Source organism: Hypomesus nipponensis, chromosome 27, assembly GCF_054491055.1.
Source record: "Hypomesus nipponensis isolate SF chromosome 27, ASM5449105v1, whole genome shotgun sequence".
Taxonomy (NCBI): domain Eukaryota; kingdom Metazoa; phylum Chordata; class Actinopteri; order Osmeriformes; family Osmeridae; genus Hypomesus; species Hypomesus nipponensis.
In genome coordinates this window covers 10330330-10349099 of record NC_140387.1, presented here as the reverse complement: position 1 = coordinate 10349099, position 18770 = coordinate 10330330, and the positions used below count along the sequence as shown (strand labels likewise).

At 39.9% G+C, this 18770-nt stretch overlaps 1 protein-coding gene and 1 long non-coding RNA gene across 4 annotated transcripts in view; both read left to right on the top strand.

Annotated features, from left to right (window-relative positions):
• Positions 1 to 18770, top strand: part of psd3l (pleckstrin and Sec7 domain containing 3, like) — a 144536-nt gene that overhangs the window by 15536 nt on the left and 110230 nt on the right. The window lies entirely within an intron of this gene.
• LOC146220783 (uncharacterized) lies at positions 12966 to 16874 on the top strand. Its single transcript, XR_014750840.1, has 2 exons — positions 12966 to 16077; positions 16336 to 16874. It is a non-coding gene; the product is annotated as an uncharacterized LOC146220783 (long non-coding RNA).

The window sequence follows — 18770 nt, the reverse complement described above, 5'->3', positions numbered from 1 at the left end:
TGGCACATAGGGTAAAGCTGTTTTCACACATACAGGCAATTTGATTCTTGCTTGTCGCCTCAAAAGTTCAATTAATTTGCGACTTATGTTCGCGCAATGTTGCCTTTGTTATTTACACTTGATAATCTGTCGATGAGGAGGCTACACTAGATCCTCTGGCAGCGACTTATTTAGTGTGAATTAGCCTATTCGCCCCTCGCGAGTGCCTCTGTGTGGCGCTGGGAATAGCTGTGTTATGCTAGCTAGTTTTATTTTCACAAGCAACATACTGATGCAATACATCTTCACAATTGTCCATATAAACTAATAGAATAGGGTTTGCTTCTCTATAGGCTACCTGTTCAGGCTGCCAGGTATCTCTCACTTTGCGGGGTCTGTCATGTGACTTCCATTGAAAATAAATGGGAGGCAAATTTTTGGTCTACTGCCCCCCCCCTGAAATAATTCCTAGAGGAAAAACTGTAGCCTATGGCAAGCCGTTTTATCATTTAACCAAGGAATTCTTGATATCCAAAATTCAAATTTTGGATATCAACAATTGCATTTTGGATATCAAGAATTCGAATTTTGGATGTCATGAATTTCATTTTGGATATCAACAATTCGAATTTTGGATGTCAAGAATTGCATTTTGGATATCAACAATTGAATTCTGGATATCAACAATGTATGCTAATGACTTTCATGTGGGCGGGAGTTAGCCTGGCTCTGCCGTCCTACGTACTTCCGCTCAATTTTGATTTTGCTTACTCGGTCTGGCCATTCAGTAGGTAAGTAAGACTTTGCAAGTTAATTTTTAACTGGCCAATCAGCGAACAGAGGGAGTGGCTGAGAACAATGGCATTGATGTTGTGCGCTAGTTTGTGTTGTAGTTCCGTATTAGCGGCGGAGAAAGATGCGAGCGAAGCCATTCGGTCCGTTGTGGCAACGCTGCCGAATATCCAACAGCTTAAGCCGCAGCAAGAACAAGTTTTGCTGAGTTTTGTTGGTGGCCATGATGTTGTGGCAGTCAATTGACAATTCGAATTCTTGATATCAAAAATGCAATTCTGGATATCAACAATTCACATTCTTAATATCCAAAATGCTATTCTGGATATCAAGTTAGCATACATGGGTAGGGGAGTAAAAAAAAAAAAAAAAACATTGCGTCCACTACGCAAGAGTTGGGATTCTGTAGGGTTTATTCTGCTCGTACAGTAGCAGACGGGTTGGAAGATGTCTGTACAAGTGTTTGTAATGAAAAACTCTCATAATCTCATAAGAAACCTACGTGGACCACCCAACCAAAGAGGTACTGTACTAGTTTTGGCTTTTATACTTTGTTTTGTTCGATAACTAGCACTACAGTCCAGCTAGCAAGCACACGTTAATGCTACTGTACTCTAGCTAGCTAGGCTAGTTAATCATGAAACGTGAAAAGATATGAATATAATAAGACTATACAAGTCTCCGATCCTGTTTCTGAAGAGCTACCTGCCAGTAGGTTTAAGCTCCAACACTAGCATGCCTGATTCTAATTATTAGCTGGTTGATCAGGTAACTTGTGTAGAATCAGGTCAAATGAGTGATGTTGGATCAAAAACCTACAGGCAGGTAGTACTTCCAAAACAGGTTTGGAGACATCTGGACTATACAGGCTGGTAGCTTGCGAAAAGTAATGCCAGAGCCTGTATAAGGAGACATTCTCTGGTAATGCTAACGTAGCCTACTGTGTATGGTGACACAACGTCCTAATTTCCCCAGACATGTCCTCTTGATTTTTTATAACCTTTATTAAACCAGGAGAGACCCATTGAGACACATTGATGTGTTGGATGTGGAACTAGGGTCAGTCTGAATTCTAATGATGGTGTTGTTTTAATATAAGTCCCTTAATATCTAACTCTGGACATTGAGCTAGTTTTTTAATTAATTTGAAGGCTCCAATCAGGGCATACATTTGATCTGGGACACTGCTTGGTGGGTGAGTGATGGTGATGAGGTAAAACAGAAAGAATGCAGACTCCGGACTGCGTAGAAGTTGAATCTGATCTAAAAAATGTTCCCTCTTATTTCTCTGGTTTCCTATTGAATTGTAGGTGGACCAGAGTCCTTGGATCATGACTACCTGGCCTGACAACACCAAGCTGACCTTGTTCAAAGCCGCTGTCCACAGCCCACATGGTGGACCTTGTCTACCTGGTCGTCTAGATTAGTGATGGGAAGTTCGGATCATTTTACTGATTTGGTTCTTTGAATCTCGTTCAGTAAAATGAACAAATCTTTTTTCGAGTCATTCGTTCACTTCATTTGGTCATTTATCACACTAGCATTTAATTATCACGGCAAACAATTACACTGCACCAAACTGTAAGTGTAAATGTAAAGTGAAAATAACAAAACCAGTCAGTATGATGACTTGAGCAAATATCATTCACATCCTACTAAAACAGTGGCCACGCAAAAGGGAATGAGGAAACCGTTTCCTCTACTAAAAAATACAATGCGGGTCACGTGAAAAAAGGATCCAAAGACTCAGAAAGACAGAGTCTGGAAATTAATGAATCGTTCGTTTCCTCTAGCTACAGAGCCTATGCAGGTCACGTGAAAAATTATCCAAAGACTTGTACCCGAAGACCAAGTCGGGAAATGAACGAATCATTTCTGTACTTGGACGAGCCTATGCAACAGTCCCGATGCGCGGCCACGAGAAAATGAACAAATCACTCTTTGAGAGGACTCGTTACTCCCGAGTAAGGATTCGTTCAAAATGAACAAATCGTTCATGAACGACACATCACTAGTCTAGATTGAGTCTGAAGAAAGGATACAGTTCACCTATGTTTATTGAGCTGCTGGTTTTTGAACATGCTAAAATATTGATGTAACTTTAAAGGTAATCCAATCTGATCTCACCAGCAGAAGCAAACAACCACCACTTGTAGTCAAACTGCTATTTGATTGTGCTATTTGATATGTAAGCAAGTACAAGATTTCAAGTATGTTTTACCTTTACATCTCACGTGCTAGGGATAAGTAGTTATTAGTGAGGGCAGGTATCAATGTATTGTTGTTTTATCGTAAGTTATTAAATTAATCCAGTCACATTTATATTGTACAAACTATAATTTCTTTCTTTTAATAAAGTTTGTTTGCAATACACCATCTCTATTGTGTTTATTTCATTGTATTCATAATATTTATCATATCTTCATTTATCTTACCAACTAATGGATTGTACTGTGGCCTGTAATTATTTTGGTTGTCTATTCTGTTCCTGCGGGTTCTGCATTGCATCATCACCGTGGGGATGAAATGGGTTGTCCATAATGGCCATCAGCTACTCTCAGCCTACTCTTCCAAGCTTCTTTTGTTGATATCCAGAATTGCATTTTGGATATCAAGAATTCGATTTGTTGATATCCAGAATTGAATTGTTGATATCCAAAATTGAATTGTTGATATCCAAAAAAGCTATACTTGATATCCAAAATTTGAATTGATGATATCCAAAATGCAATTGTTGATATCCAAAATTTAAACTGTTGATATCCAAAATTTGAATTTTGGATATCAACGGCTTTTTGGATTTTTTTGGGATAAAACGGCTTGCCATAGTAGGCTATATATAAGGGTTGGGCAACAGGAGCAACTGTTGTAAACTGTCACTGTCACTGCTTCTATTGCCAATAGCCGATTTGCAGGTAGTGGTGCAAACGGACCGTAGGCCTAGTTTATCCGTAAGGATCCCCGTAATTCCCTAAATTTCAATGCAACGTTGCAGTGAAAAGAATACAGACTAGACAGATGCATGCTGGTTTAAAAGGTTAACTTAATCCTTAAAAAGCACAAATTAGCTGTGACCACCTACAGTAAGCCGTAGCCTACACGCATGTCATTTTTGTGAACCGACCAATGAAAAGCTTGCAGTAAAAAATACAAAAAATGAGTTGTGTTTATGAACTGGGCATGTTTGATCCCAATGAATCAATTAGGCTATAACAAGAAATAAGAAGAAAAGCGCAGCTGAGGAGCAGAAGTCTCATGATTTATAGGCTACTTATGATATTCAAATACAAAAATGCTAAACAAAATCAGCTGTATTGGCCGTTGCTAGGAGTCCTTAGCATTGAGTTTCAGGAAAAGTGAGAAGTGCTAGCTAACGTGCGTGCTTGGCTGCCACTACATCATGATGGCTAGGCTACTAGTTTACTGTTCACTGTTACACTGCGGCTCACCTCTCAAATATTTTGTTGTTGTGGTGAAAAGATTTGTTGAGGGCAATTTTTGCAGCATTTACTGTCTTTTCTCTATCCTTTCTGTCTTTTCTTTTTTGTGCACTAGATTTATGTTGCAGCAACATTTTCCTGCCACCTGTTGCTAACGCAGTCCCACTCAGACACTGAGTTGCATGGCACAATACTTGGGAATTGGGAACATGCAGTTGGAGCATATCATTTATTAGAGCAAGTAACCGTAGAGATTTCTAACTATTGAATTTTGAAAAAGTTAATTCTATATTTTTCCTTTTCTATTTGAAAAATTGATTTGGCAAATTAGTACTGCAGACTATTGAAAACCCACACAGTAATGGGCACCCTCCAACCCATGGGCTCCGTGAATCACTTCCACCTTTCCCCGTGTTATTGACTGCCCTGTGCATGACTCAAAACCGTGGCTTGATCTGTACTGTGAGTTTTGTGATCTGTTGCACCCATAGCCGCGGGGTGCTGGGGAGGGCTTAATGTTTCGGGGCGGCAGGGACGTACTGGGAGTAAAAATAGGCCCTGGACTTTGATCCAGACCAGCCCACCAGAACTGGCCCCCATATACGCCACCACAGCTGCCCTGCTAATGCAAGCATATTCAGTGTTCGATGTGATGCAAGTTTGGGAGTTCTATCCGTAATGCGAGCGCGCAAGCAACATTTTGGGGCCTTTATTTGAGCGCAAAATAGTTGAGCTTTATGTAAAATAAACATAACCATTTTTCAATTGGTAAAACCTTGTCTTGTGAAGGTGATTTCTTAATTTTTCAGCCCCACCCTACGTTTCTTAGCCTGGTTTTCCATCGTTATTCTCCTCCTGGTGCTCCCGATTGCCAGTCCGCTACTGCAGAGCTGTGCCACGGTGGTGGATTTTTAAGTCATATCAATTTAAATGCTCGTGCTGTCAGGGGGTGCTGCAGCACCCCTAGTTCCCGCGGCTATGGGCACTATTCTTATCCCTTCTTCCAAGCTTGTTGCGCACAATGCATAATTAGGCTATAGAAACTCCCCTCGCTTAACCCACTATATAACATTTCAGGGACGCAAGTTTGATATCAGCTTTGGCAGGGACATCTATAGTAAATGCAACCTTTGTGTTTTTGGTTTGTTAAAACTCAAACTTAGATTTTACTGGGGCACAGCAGATTTATACTGGGTTTGTGCCCCTGTAAAAAGGGTATAACGACACTCCTGTGTTAAGTTATGTTTAATAAATGAACAAATTTAAAAAACACTGTGCTCCTAAATTTCTTTGTGTGCTCCTAAATGTTTTCATTTAGGAGCACATGTACTCCTTGGTGAAAACATTAGCGTAGAGCCCTGATCTTCCATTTATTAACCACAACAATTAGCATGAAATCCCACTGGCTAAAAGATTATGGTACACACTAGACAAAAGTCATTTACACGCCGCTTACCAGAACTGTCCCCCATATACGCCACCACAGCTGCCCTGCTAATGCAAGCATATTCAGTGTTCGATGTGATGCAAGTTTGGGAGTTCTATCCTTAATGCGAGCGCACGTAGGCCAAACTTCTTGGCCTTTATTTGAGTGCGAAATTGTTTAGCTTTATGTAAAATAAACATAACTGTTTTCAATTGGTAAAACCTTGTCTAGTGAAGGTGATCCATTTTCCTGGTTTTCCATTGTTATTCTCCTCCCGGTGCTCCCGATTGCCAGTCCGCTACTGCGGAGCTGTGCCACGGTGGTGGATTTTTAAGTCATACCAATTTAAATGCTTGTGCTGTCAGGGGGTGCTGCAGCACCCTCAGCACCCCTAGTTCCCGCGGCCATGGTTGCACCGCTTTATGCTGTTGCATAATCTAGCTGAACACACTTTAGCACCGACAGCAGCAGCCACCTCACACCTCAACTGCAAGAGACCAAGTTATCCAGCCATCAATCTTAAACGCTTTTGCAAAAGAACATACTTACAAAAGAACATATATTTAAATGCCCAAAACAAAGGACTTTTAATCGTCAAAATACCGATGGGTCGAATGACGATATTAGGCTATACGTCTATACATCATATCTCCCAACCAAAATATATCTATACGTACGTGTACAGTACAGGACTGTTTTGGTGACTGTAAAGGCTGTATAATTTTTAGCTGGTCTTCAAAAGGTTGTGGCCACCAGGGTGTATCAATCAGAATGCTGACAAGATGTTCCTTTGAGGTGTTATATTTAAATACTGATGTAAGTGTATGTGTGTGCTTCTGAAACAGAGATACAGGCATAAATCAGTGAACTGTAGACTTTATATGAATGATTACATGCCTAGCAGGTAAATGATAAAACAAACAAGTTGAATTATAGTTATATATAACTGAAATGCAGTGGTATGATAAACCCATATTACTAAGCAATACAAACGTAGAAATGCAGAAGTAGAGTATGGTCAAAAATCAATTTGCTGCAACAATACACAACACGCTACATTCAGCTAAACATACAATAAGTATGAACTGCAGAAGTCCTTCTGAACATAAACAACTTTACACACGTTAGCAACACCTCCTTTAATATACATAGCATTCTAACAATTAAGCACACGGGAAAGGCATGGCTCTGCCATTATACAAAACTAGCAGTAAAGTGTTGCGACGATATTATAGTGCATAAACACAGTGTAACATTATTATGTGGTAACATAATAACAAACATCAGTGTAACTTACTGGTCGTTGCATGCACACAATACTAGGAACTAGTGTAAGTACAGTAACACGATCTTATATTTGTATATCATATAAACCATGCAGTCTTTCGATGCGAGCTCTCTCATCCAAAATTTCCCAAAACTGAAACTTAAACAGTCTTCTTCAACAAGCAGTAGAGCTCAGTGCCGCTCCTGATTGGCTGATCCTCAAACAGCCAGTTTTACCTGCCTGAAGAGGTCGTCCTTCAATAGTACAGTACAGTACATACAGTTACGTGTATACGTGTGTGTGCATATCTATGTTTGAATGTATTAGGGTTGGGTGACTCTTTGTACATGTTTAAAGATTCTACAATGCCTACAACAGTGCAGGGATGATCAGGATAATGAGTCAGGATCTGAACTTGCCGGGTGTCATTGTCTTGCAAATGTGGCTGTGTCAACACTATGGTGATGCCGCCCTCTGCTGGAAAATAGATTTAAAATGGCTATAATGCACTTAACTTTGTCTAGAAAGGAACAACAAAATTACTGGTGGTCTACCACCAACCTTAAGGCATCATAGCCTTTAACACGATATGGGATGGCATTTGACAGATTGTTTAAAAGTAAAACGTATGTAGGCCTAATTCCCAAAATGGCTCCTTTTGTGCTAAAGCTGATCTAAGAAGAGACTATTTCTTAGTTCATACAAGTTCAAATCCTGTCAATTTCCCCTTGTATCAGTATTACTCCTGAAACCAGTCATATATTAAAAACAAAACCAGAGCTTACCCAGGTGAAAAAAAAGGATGCTTTAGAGCAGGGGTTTTCAAAGTGTAAGACCTTGAGCCTCCCTTCAGAGAACCTCAGGTCACTGGGGCCTCCTCCATTTTAATAAAATACATTATATTAATTTCATTATTATTATTAATAATAATAATAATAAATATAATAACAATAACGCTGTGTTAAAAATAAATTGTTGCAACCATAAAGGCTTAAAAAAAAGTCCTAATACGATCTCTCTCATTTTAATAAAAATCAATAATATGGCTGATGGTTAATTAGTATGTAGTTAGTATTAGTATGTACTACGAGATATGATGCTTCAGTTGCCGTGCAGTTTGTAGTGCTGAATAAATGTTGTATTGAAAAGTCACCGAAGCTATTCGAGCTCAGTCCCATCGCGGATTTAGCAAGTGTAGTCGAAAGGCAGACTGCTGCAACCTATTTCTTGGTATTTGCTTGGCAAAATTGCTAGCCAATTTTCATCATACATTTCATACAATTATACACCACATTTCTTAATTCAGTTTAACCTAATTCCCACATAAATAAATGGACCATTTTTATGATGTAGGCCGAAAATGAGCTTCCCCTCTTTGAAAGACCAGCAGCCACCATTGTTGCCTTTATTCACAGACTGCGATCAAGCCCCCACCCCTCGTCGCTCGGCTTGAAGCAAAGGCCCCGGTGGATGTAGGTGTTATTGCATTTCGTGTTTAACTTCTGACTCTTCCGGTTGTTTTTATTCTATTAACTCCAGTCAACATTTACAAAACTATCTCCCCCAATAATTTTAGTTTGATTCTCAAACCTGGCTCATACTACTAGCTTTTTCATAGAATAATTTCTCGTGATTTTTGCTATGTTTGAAACCATTTTTTGATTGTGTCATCAAACCAGACTGCTTTTGTGGGACAATGAAGGTCCTCAGTGACTATGTTTCACCCCCACTTATAACTGATGGAAACGTCTTGTAGCCTATATAGTTCTGTTAATATGCCCCTTTCAAAGGCAAATGTTCAATAAAGCAGATTTTAGACACAGTTCTCAAGCTTTTATTTATTACATTTTTACCAAGTCTTGTTAGATCACTTTATATCCATTAATCAGGGGCGGTTTTAGGCACGGGGGGACCGGGCAGCTGCCCGGGCAGCATTTTTTACGTTGCGCTGCAAAGCATTAAGTAAAACATGTATGTCTAAAGTGTACAACTGGAACTTTGTTTTTTAACATATTAGTTGTATATTTTAAAATGCATGCTAAAAATAATCTTTGTAACGATGCACTTAAAGCTTACTTTAAAAATCAACATTTTAATATGCTGAAATTTTTTGATATTTTAAGTTACTTTCGAAGTCCCTTAATTAATTCAGCCTTCAAGTTCATTTGTCAGGTACACAGAACAACACAAGGTCAGACTGGGCACTGAAATTCTTAAGACAAGACAACGAAAGCACCTGGCATAACATAACATAGAAAAGTACACAGAACATAATTTACATCTATGCTGAGCTTAAATAAGTGAAACTTCCTAAATATACAGATAGCAATAAATAATTGACTATACTAACCCTAATACTAAAACATCCTAAATTACAGATAACAATAAATAATACACTATACTAACCCTAAATGCACATGAAACCTATTTCAACCCTATAACCTATTCTAACCTAAGTGGAGTACAGTATAATAGTGCAAAATTGCAGATCAGTGACTGTCAATGACCATACAGGAGCATGGTGGCGAGGTACAGTGAGGTACAGTAGTGCAATGTTACTGATAGTGCAACCAGTAGCTGAAAGCGACTAGTGTGCAGTAAATCAATGTCCATATCAGTGTCCATTCAGAAGCCTGATGGTCCTTGGGTAGAAACTATTGTCCAGTCTGCGTGTGCGCGACCGGATGCTGCGGTAACGCCTGCCAGAAGGCAACGGGGTAAAGAGACTGAAGGATGGGTGGTAACAGTCTCTTAGAATCCTGACGAATTTCCTTAGGCCACGTGTGTGGTAGGTGTCCTGTAGGGCTGGGAGCTTCCTGCCGATGATGAACTCAGCAGAACGGACCACACTTTGTGGGGCCTTGCGGTCCCTGTCTGTGCAGTTCCCATACCACACTAATACAACCAGTCAGAATGCTCTCTATAGTGCATCTGTAAAAGTTAGTGAGGATGACTGAGTCCATACCAAACTTCTTCAGTCTCCTCAGGAAGAAGAGGCGCTTACGGGCCGATTTGACCACCTTGTCCATGTGAACAGACCAGGTGAGGTCGTTGCTGATGTTCACCCCGAGGAACTTGAAGCAGCTGACCTTCTCCACTTCAGATCCATTGATGAGGAGGGGTGCATGCTCCTTCTCTTGCCGCCTCCTATAGTCCATAATCATCTCCTTGGTCTTGCTGATGTTGAGAGAGAGGTTATTGTCCTGACACCATGATGTCAGGGTGTCAACCTCCTCTCTGTAGTCTGACACGTCACTGTCAGAGATAAGGCCCACGATGGTTGTATCGTCAGCAAACTTAACAAGGAGGTTGGAGCTGTGCGTTGCCGCACAGTCGTGAGTGAACAGGAGAGGGCTGAGCACACAGCCCTGGGTGGTACCTGTGTTGGTGATCAATACAGATGAGGTGCTGTCACCGATTCTCACCACCTGTGGCCTCCCCGTCAGGAAGTGGAAGATCCACTTGCAGAGGGAGGTGCTTAGTCCCACGTTCACAAGCTTGGACCAGTGTACTGGTAGCCTACAGTAATACATTTGCTGCACTGTAGTGTGTAGTAGAGTAAAGTACCTTTTTTTTTTTATTGTGCTTGTGCTGCTTCTACTTTGTTTTAAACCAAAAAAGTGGCTTCTTTCAAGATCTCTATTTAATGCTCAACACTTGAACGGTTGAACGCTTATTACTTGAATGAGGAATTATTTTCTGTGTCGTCTCAGTTACACTATCAAGGCTTGGAAATACAGTGACTTGAAGTAGGCAAATGGCTAGTCAAACATAACATTCAATAATAATTTCATTTTCAGTTTATTTAATATGAACAACGATGGATTTCAGAATGCATTATAAAACTACTCAAATACAAATATTTAATAGAAGTATCGGTATCAATATCGACAATACTGGTCTTGAAAGTACTTGATATCGGATCGAAAAAAAAAAAAGATTAGTATCGCCCATCCCTATCCAACAGCCCTCACTGATTTCACGTAATGGTTTTAGCATCAAGCCTACGGCAACTCCCGAGGGACAAAACACCCTTGTCCGTTGTCAAATAGAAAGGTCTGCTACAATATGCTATCCTCATGATTTGCAAACTAGCTTATACAAAAATAATTTTGTAGGCATAACAATGGATTTTGCTACTAAATGAGTGACTTTATTTCTGGAGATACAATCCACAACCGAAGTGTGTTACACAATGCTGTAAAATCGCCTATACTCATGCATTGCTCTTGGTACCCAGAATGCCCTGCGGAAAGCTGAAAAGCTACTAAGTTAAGGGCTTTAGCTTAGTTAAAGCAGCGTTTGGAGTTCTATTGTTGTGTTTGTTTTGTTTTGATAATAATAATATTTTGTGTTCACCCTGATTGGGAATGTTGTCTAATGTTGTTAGATAGCTATCCAAGCTGTCAGTTGCAAGCAGTATGTATCACAAGCAATTCATTGTGAGCATAGGTCAGCTCCACGTTGGCTGCACAATGGTAACGTTTGCATTAAAAGTGGGACTTGTATTCCAGTGCGGCTTGTACTCTGATTTACACAAAGTGCTCATTCTGGGGGGCTTGACTTGAATTACAAAAAATAGGTATATAATGCATAAAGTAGCATAGCAGAGTAATAATTAACTATATTGATAATAAGCTGAAAAGTTCGTATTAATTGGAATAAGCCAAAAGTATAAATAAGCATGCTATTACCGCAATAATAATATATTAATAGTATAATGCTTATATATTTGTAAGACACGCAGAATACATTTTAAATGTACATTTAACACATAGAAGGTATACTTGATGTTCGCTTATCAAACATGAATATTAGTACATGCACAGCCATATACTTGTGTACAAAGTATACTTGAAGTTGTTCCACTTTAGCACATAAAAGTACACTTAAATTGTGCTTTTCTACAATTTAATTCCAACTAAAATATATTTAGTACAAAATTAGTTGTTCCAAAATAGCACACTTCAAATGAATTAATCCTTCAATAACCTGAAGTATACTGAAGATTAATCAGTCTTCAAGTATACTCAAGTATGCTAAGATTTAGTATACTTAGCATATTTATTTTTTACCTGGGTAGCACTGAACAAAACCAGATTCAAGGACTTGCACAGAAATTCCTACTCTTGTACTCAGGGAGAGAGAGTAAATGGTTTAGTAAAGTACAATATAAAACTAGATTATTTCCTTAGCACTATGGGAGTTCAAAGTTAAGATTTTAATATTAAAATGTCATGGTTATCATCACCTTTTAAAATAAATGGTCAACCTGGTGTAGCCTAGGGCAGGGGTTTTCAAAGTGTAAGACAGTGAGCCTCCCTTGAGAGAACATCAAGTCACCGGGGCCTCCCCCATTTTAACGGGGTCATAGAATGATTTTTTGGGGGGTATTTCACACTGTTCCTTAAGGTCTCCGAATAGGGTATGTAACATTGGTTGGGCTGAAAATGTCCCGGGTGCTGTTCTATGCGCCCTAATGCACCCTGTGAAATAGCTCTGGAATAAAACAAGAGGGTTTCTTCTTTCTATGGTATGCTCACAAATATATAGATCAGCTGCGTGCTGATTGGTTGGTTTACAACCAGTGAAGCTGCAGAGCATAACCCAACATAACTCACTGAAACATCAAAGGTGCCGACTTGAAATAAAAACGTACAAATAAATCTATTGTGTCTGCACAACACAGTTTTCAACAGATTGACTAGACATCATTTGAAATGACAACGTTAGTTGTTTCCACTTCTGTTGTCGAGCAAATGGGATCAACATAGGCAGTGCCGCCGCTCCCGCCACTCGCATTGCGCGTAGGGCACCAAGTGCTGAGGGGGCACCAAAAATAGCCTAATGAAAAATCATCATAGTCATAATAATTATAATGCAGATATTATTTTAGTATAGAAATAGTATGCTCTTTTTAGGCATGCATATCACAAAACAGCCAGAACAAGAGATATATTTAATTGCTCAAGAAAGTAACGATGGTGCCCCCCCCCCCCCAAAAAAAAAAAACACTCGACTTTATCATGTACCAAAAATACATGGCACTCCTTTCCCTGCAGAGAAGTGTTGAGCACATTTATCTTTTCAAAGATATCAGACAAATAGGCTAACCTTGTCACCCAGTTCATGTCCTCCATGTGTTTCACCAACGGAGAGTTGTTTTAGGCGAGAAATAGGAGGACTTCCTCACGCAAGTCACACAGGCGGGTGAGGACCTTGCCCCGGGACAAGAGGCGATGAGAAATGCGCACCCGAACCTAAGACCTAGTCAAGGTTTTGATGTGAGGTGAAATCGTAACTTCACATTAATGTGAGCGTGCATGGTGCGCGAGCAACATTTTTTGCATTAATTTCAGTGCAAATTTTTTTTTTGCTTTATGTAGCCTAGCTTAATATGAACATTAAGTTGGACTCATATTCTTATATTTTCCAGAAATTACAACCCAAATGTTTACCTGAAAGATTCAGGGCTTTTGAGAAAACATATTTTTCCCACCCTTGCAGGAACCTAGATTTATGAAGTGACAGATCTTTCTTTTTTTACCTGGCTTTTTCAGTTCCTCCTGGCATCTTTTTCCCTTCTATTTTATTCTTCTCTTATCAGCTTAATCTAGCTAACTCCCTCCACAACAATAAATGATGGTTTATTTATGGAGTTAGATTAGTTTCAGCTTGTCCCTGATTAACAAGCAATATTTCACCTACATGCTACCAGACGACATTGCTCGTGATCTGAAGGAGACGATGTGCGTTATTATGGCAGGTTGTTGAAGTCCACAGACACGTTAATGTGATTGGCTAAAATTGAAAGAGAGGATCTGATAGACTGCAGAGAATATACTTTAGAAAAAATGCATTTGTGAATCTAAGCGCGTCAGGAAAGTTCCAAAAATCCACACCAACGAATGCAGGGATTTGTAACTCGTGTTTTCCAATTTGTAACTCGTGTTCTCCGATTTGTAACTTGTGTTTGTCAGGTTGCAAACAAATGTAATGGGGGTCATTTATTTGTGAATCGTGTTACATTTGTGAATCACGAAATACATTTGTGAATCGTGTTACGTTTGTTTGAATCGTGTTACATTTGTTTGTTTGAATTATGAAACTAATCTAACTCCATATTTATTGTCTCCATGGCAAACACTTGGTACAGGCACTTGTGTTTGAGAAAGAGAGCATGCGCGACAACTGAAAACTGCACTTTTTAATGCACGGTGTGATAATGTGCTTATTTAGATTAAAACCTAGTGTAGCCCATTAGCTTACTTATCAGTCACACAGTAACTTAACAAATTTAACACATATCCTTTCATTCGGTGTGTGAAAAAAACAAAGAGAAAGCAGCCGATTTTATAAGCGGGCAGAGCGGCCCACTGTGAATTCTCCCGATGGCCTGAAAACTATTAATAAACAAGCAATATTTTGGGGGGTGCTATCGGGGTGCTTTGGTCTTTCTTGGGGGTGCTGAAGCACCTGCTAGCCCCTCCCTAGCGCTGCCCGTTTCGCCGATGCTGTGGGGCTTACCCGCCTTTGCAATAGGCCTACGTAATGCAACGAGATATGATGCCTCAGTTAGGGTTAGCCTCTTTGCAGACCACACATTGTGGCTTTTGAACATCGTATGGCCCTATCCAAGAAAATCCCAACTTTATATATACCTAGTCATATTTTCTGCGCTTTCTGCTGGGTTCAGACATTTTCTATCGGCAAAGTTGCTGTCACCGCTAGCTAAAGATGTTTTGTGTCAAGTATACTTCACATGCTGTCCAGACTGAGAGAATGATTAAATGACATTAAAATATGTATATTCCATATATCTACCAAATTATAATTTTCCAGAAAGCATATTTTTTTCAATAATAAAAAATATATATACTTGCCGCCTCCCCTGAAACTCTTTGGCGCGCCTCCCCTAAAACTATTTGGCGCCCCCCAGGGGAGGCGCGCCCCACACTTTGAAAACCCCTGGCCTAGGGCATTTGTAAATTAAATGTATTCATTTAGCGTACAATTTCATCCAAAGTGTTGTACAAATGTACGTGTATATACTTTAAATCTAGCGTTGATTTAGTCAAGCCAGTGACTAAACAGTAATCAATAAAATTCTGATGTTGTATATCAATATACTCTTGAAATGATTAAATAAGTAGATGCATATATAATCGGGGATTGGTCAGCAGTTTTTTGCCATTTTGTTCCACCAGATTTTAGGTGCCTAGATTTCACATAAAATGTATTTTCTAAGGAGAAAATGGTGTCCAAAATATCATTCTTGTTAAGAAACACTGTTACAAGCACAGCTGTGGTATATGTTCAGGGAAATGTATTATGGCAAGTATCGTGTTATCTACAGGATCTACAAGGTTATTTATTTTCATGGCGTTTAATGCAATGTTGTAAATTGCTATACAGCAGGCGCCATCCCCTTGCAATGGCAAATTTCCCTACGTTTTATTCCTTAGCCAGGTTAGACAAAATTAAGCTGTGTTATTTATAGCTGCAGTAGAAATGCAGACACAGGCCCCCCAGAGCTGCGACACAGAAGTACAGGCACACACTCCCTCTGTATGCTGAAGGACATAAATAAACCGCACCACACTGACACCACACACACACACCCTGCCACCACCCGAGCCGCCCAGTCCCACTCGTGCATTTATTCATACATCTGCATGGAGGGGCTCAGCACACGTCCGTAGCTCGGGCCCCTTCAAGCAGATGGAAAAGGAGGCAAGAGTCAGCCAGGTTTCTTTCCCAGTTGGATACCCAGGCAGCAATGATTATGGTGGCCTCTCAGCTTCCCACACACATACACGCCAGCTAACCTGGCTGGCTGCTGCTAGCATCTAATGATTAAGCTGAATCAAGCATAGCTACCTGTGTCCTCGGCTAGCTCGGCAGCACTGTCGAGAGGGATACAGCGGCACCCTTGTCTTCCATGTAGGTCAGAGCTGCTCTGGAAACTGAGCTGTGAGGAACCTGGGCCGGTCACATGGCTGAAGCTCAAGAGTTTTATTCTTAAGAACTTTCTCTCCTCATACCCTTACTTTTCCTTCTCTCTCCTCCATTGGTGGTGAGAGGGAGTGAGCTGAATTGGGTTCTATGGGCTCCTTCGTAAGCGCCTGTTTCTCCCAATCGAGCCTAGCTGATGCTGAACACGACTCTATCCAGTAAGTGTTGACCTTCAGTAATGCATGACACGCTGGCTGTCCGCTTTTGTTCATTATCATGAGAATAGCTGCTTTTTGTCCAAGCAGGATAACAGGCAGGCTGTTGTTTTTTCTGTCTGGATAACAGGCAGGTTACTCAGCTTAGTTCTCCTTGTTAGCGTGCTCGAGAGTGGCTTGTAGAAATGCAGTCCGCTCTCTAACTAGCCCTCCCTCTCTCTCCCTCCCTCTTTGTCTCTCTCTCTCCCCCATGTCTTTCAGGAGGGAATGTGAGCTGAAGGCTTTGCCTTGCCAGATACTGTTGTCCCTTCCTCTTCTCTTCCTTTGTGCCCCCCTACCCCCCTAAACATACCTCTCTCTTTCCTCTCACCCAAGAAGTGGGTTGTTTTTGTGTCAACAGAAAGTCTGTAGAGGAATGCAATGTGATTTGTTATTGATGAATATTATTGATGAATTGAGGAGTCTAGATATTGGGCTTCTTAACCTTTTTGCTGTCTTACTGAGAAAATTAGTCAGAAGGAAATGTGTCAAGTCAGCAACTGTGGGTAAATTACAGCCTACTAACTGAAAAGCTTATAAATGGTTCTAAGACCATTATAGAAAGTGATTGAAAAATCATTATTTGATTAATCAAGAAATGCAAAAGTTATACATCTTGTGTTTCAACTAAGATTGTAAGAATTTGACTCTGTCCAAGGATTTGGCATTCCCTGTGGGAATTCACTTACAGGAACTAAGTGATGGCATTCTCTTACAGGGATTAAATGAAAGTGACAATTAAATCAGTTCTGATAAGCCTTCCCAATGTTTACTTGAGTTTCTTAATCTCCCTTCGTCCTGTATACAGTATTAGGATAACCATGGATGTTGTAATAATCTGGCCAAGCCTTTCATTCAGACATTAAACCCTATGAAGGCTAGTCTATATTTCCGTGTTATAGTTTGATGGGAAATGTGGATTTTCAAAGCTGATAACTATTATTATTAGGAGAAAAGCAGACGATTCTGTTGTAAATCTCTCTAATAATGCCAGGAATCTCTTTTTGTGTGTACAAATTAGAATGGGTTAAGTTTCCCATGATCAGCTCAAGAACGAGGCATTTGCCGCCAGTTTGGCTTGCTCTCTTCACGTCCCAGCCCCTTCACTCTGATTGGTCCTCTGGTCTGCAGCAAGTTTCCTACGAATAGGCTATCTCGAGAACCGGGCACACTGTAAAGTTAATATTTTTCAGTTGTTCTTTTTATAAATTCAGTTTTGTTATGGAACAGCGAATTTGCTTCCAAAACCGATATTCAGCTGCTTTCAAAGAGGCTGGCTAACTAACAGAATGACAATATAAAGTGGATTTACTTTCAGGATAGATCAGTGAATTGTTTTACAAAAATTTATATGGTACTGTTGTCAAAACTGCCTGCAAATTGCAAATATACAAGCGCTGTATGGTGAATTAGGCCTGCAATTGTGATAACCATTGTGCATGTACTGACTTCTGTGAAGAAGTAAATGTTTATATGTTTGTGGTGGTAAGACAATTTAACAGAGAACCAATATAGTACATTTTGATCAACATAACATAAGCAATTCAAATGTAGGAAACAGAAAACAAATGAAGGCTACCACAGTATGGGCAATTTGACCACAATAGATGTGAAGGTTGAACAAGTACTTCAGAGATGACAGACAATTACAATTGTGATCTGAGAAATATAGGTACCAAAACCACTGAGAAGAAATTTCCTCACCAGCTGCATCATAGGCACTGCACTATCTATCTATAATCCCAGAAATATATGTGTGGCCGACATCCTCGCGGGCACCTATAGATCACAACAATTTTTCTCTCACATATATGTATTTATTGTTTATTTTCGCGCCCCTAAGAATCAGTCAATATTTGGACTACATAGACAATGTTGCTGTCAAAATGTTTGTCTTGGTCACGATTGCGTTGCTTCTATTGGGATTTATGTTCCGTTGCACGGTTTAGGAGGTTACAACGTTTTTGTGGCAAAAAAAGTGCCTTTAAAGTGCCTGTGTTCTCCGATTTGTAACTCGTGTTCTCCGATTTGTAACTTGTGTTTGTCAGGTTGCAAACAAATGTAATGGGATCATTAATTTGTGAATCGCGTTACATTTGTGAATCCCAAAATACATTTATTTGGGAATCATGAAATACATTTGTGAATCGTGTTACATTTGTTTGAATTGTGTTACGTTTGTTTGTTTGAATTATGAAACTAAGCAAACTCCATAACGGACCCACCTGCAACTGACGCAAGCGAGCGCACCCTACAATTTCCCCAGAAATTGTACCCTCTCTAGTTGAAAGTTGCTCCCTCGCCATGGCTATCGCTGCCACTGTTTTCGGCAACGAGACTCATTTTCCACTGTTAATATTAGCAACTCCACTCGAGGTGCTCAGTGTATTTTGGTAGGCGTATACCACTTCTCCGCAACTTCTTGCTGCACAACAGAAATGTAATGGCCTGCTGTTCCTAATAATGATCTGTTGACATTATTGAAAATTAATTAATGTTACAATATTGTTTCCAACTGTCGCTAATGTAAAGCTAGATAGCATCAAGTATGTGTGTGAATACACATTCTGTAACGCAGTGTTGTATGCTTTGTTGTTATGTGGATAATGTTCTGCTGTTGGTGTTATGGCGCGCACGATATCCGCCTTTCCCCACAT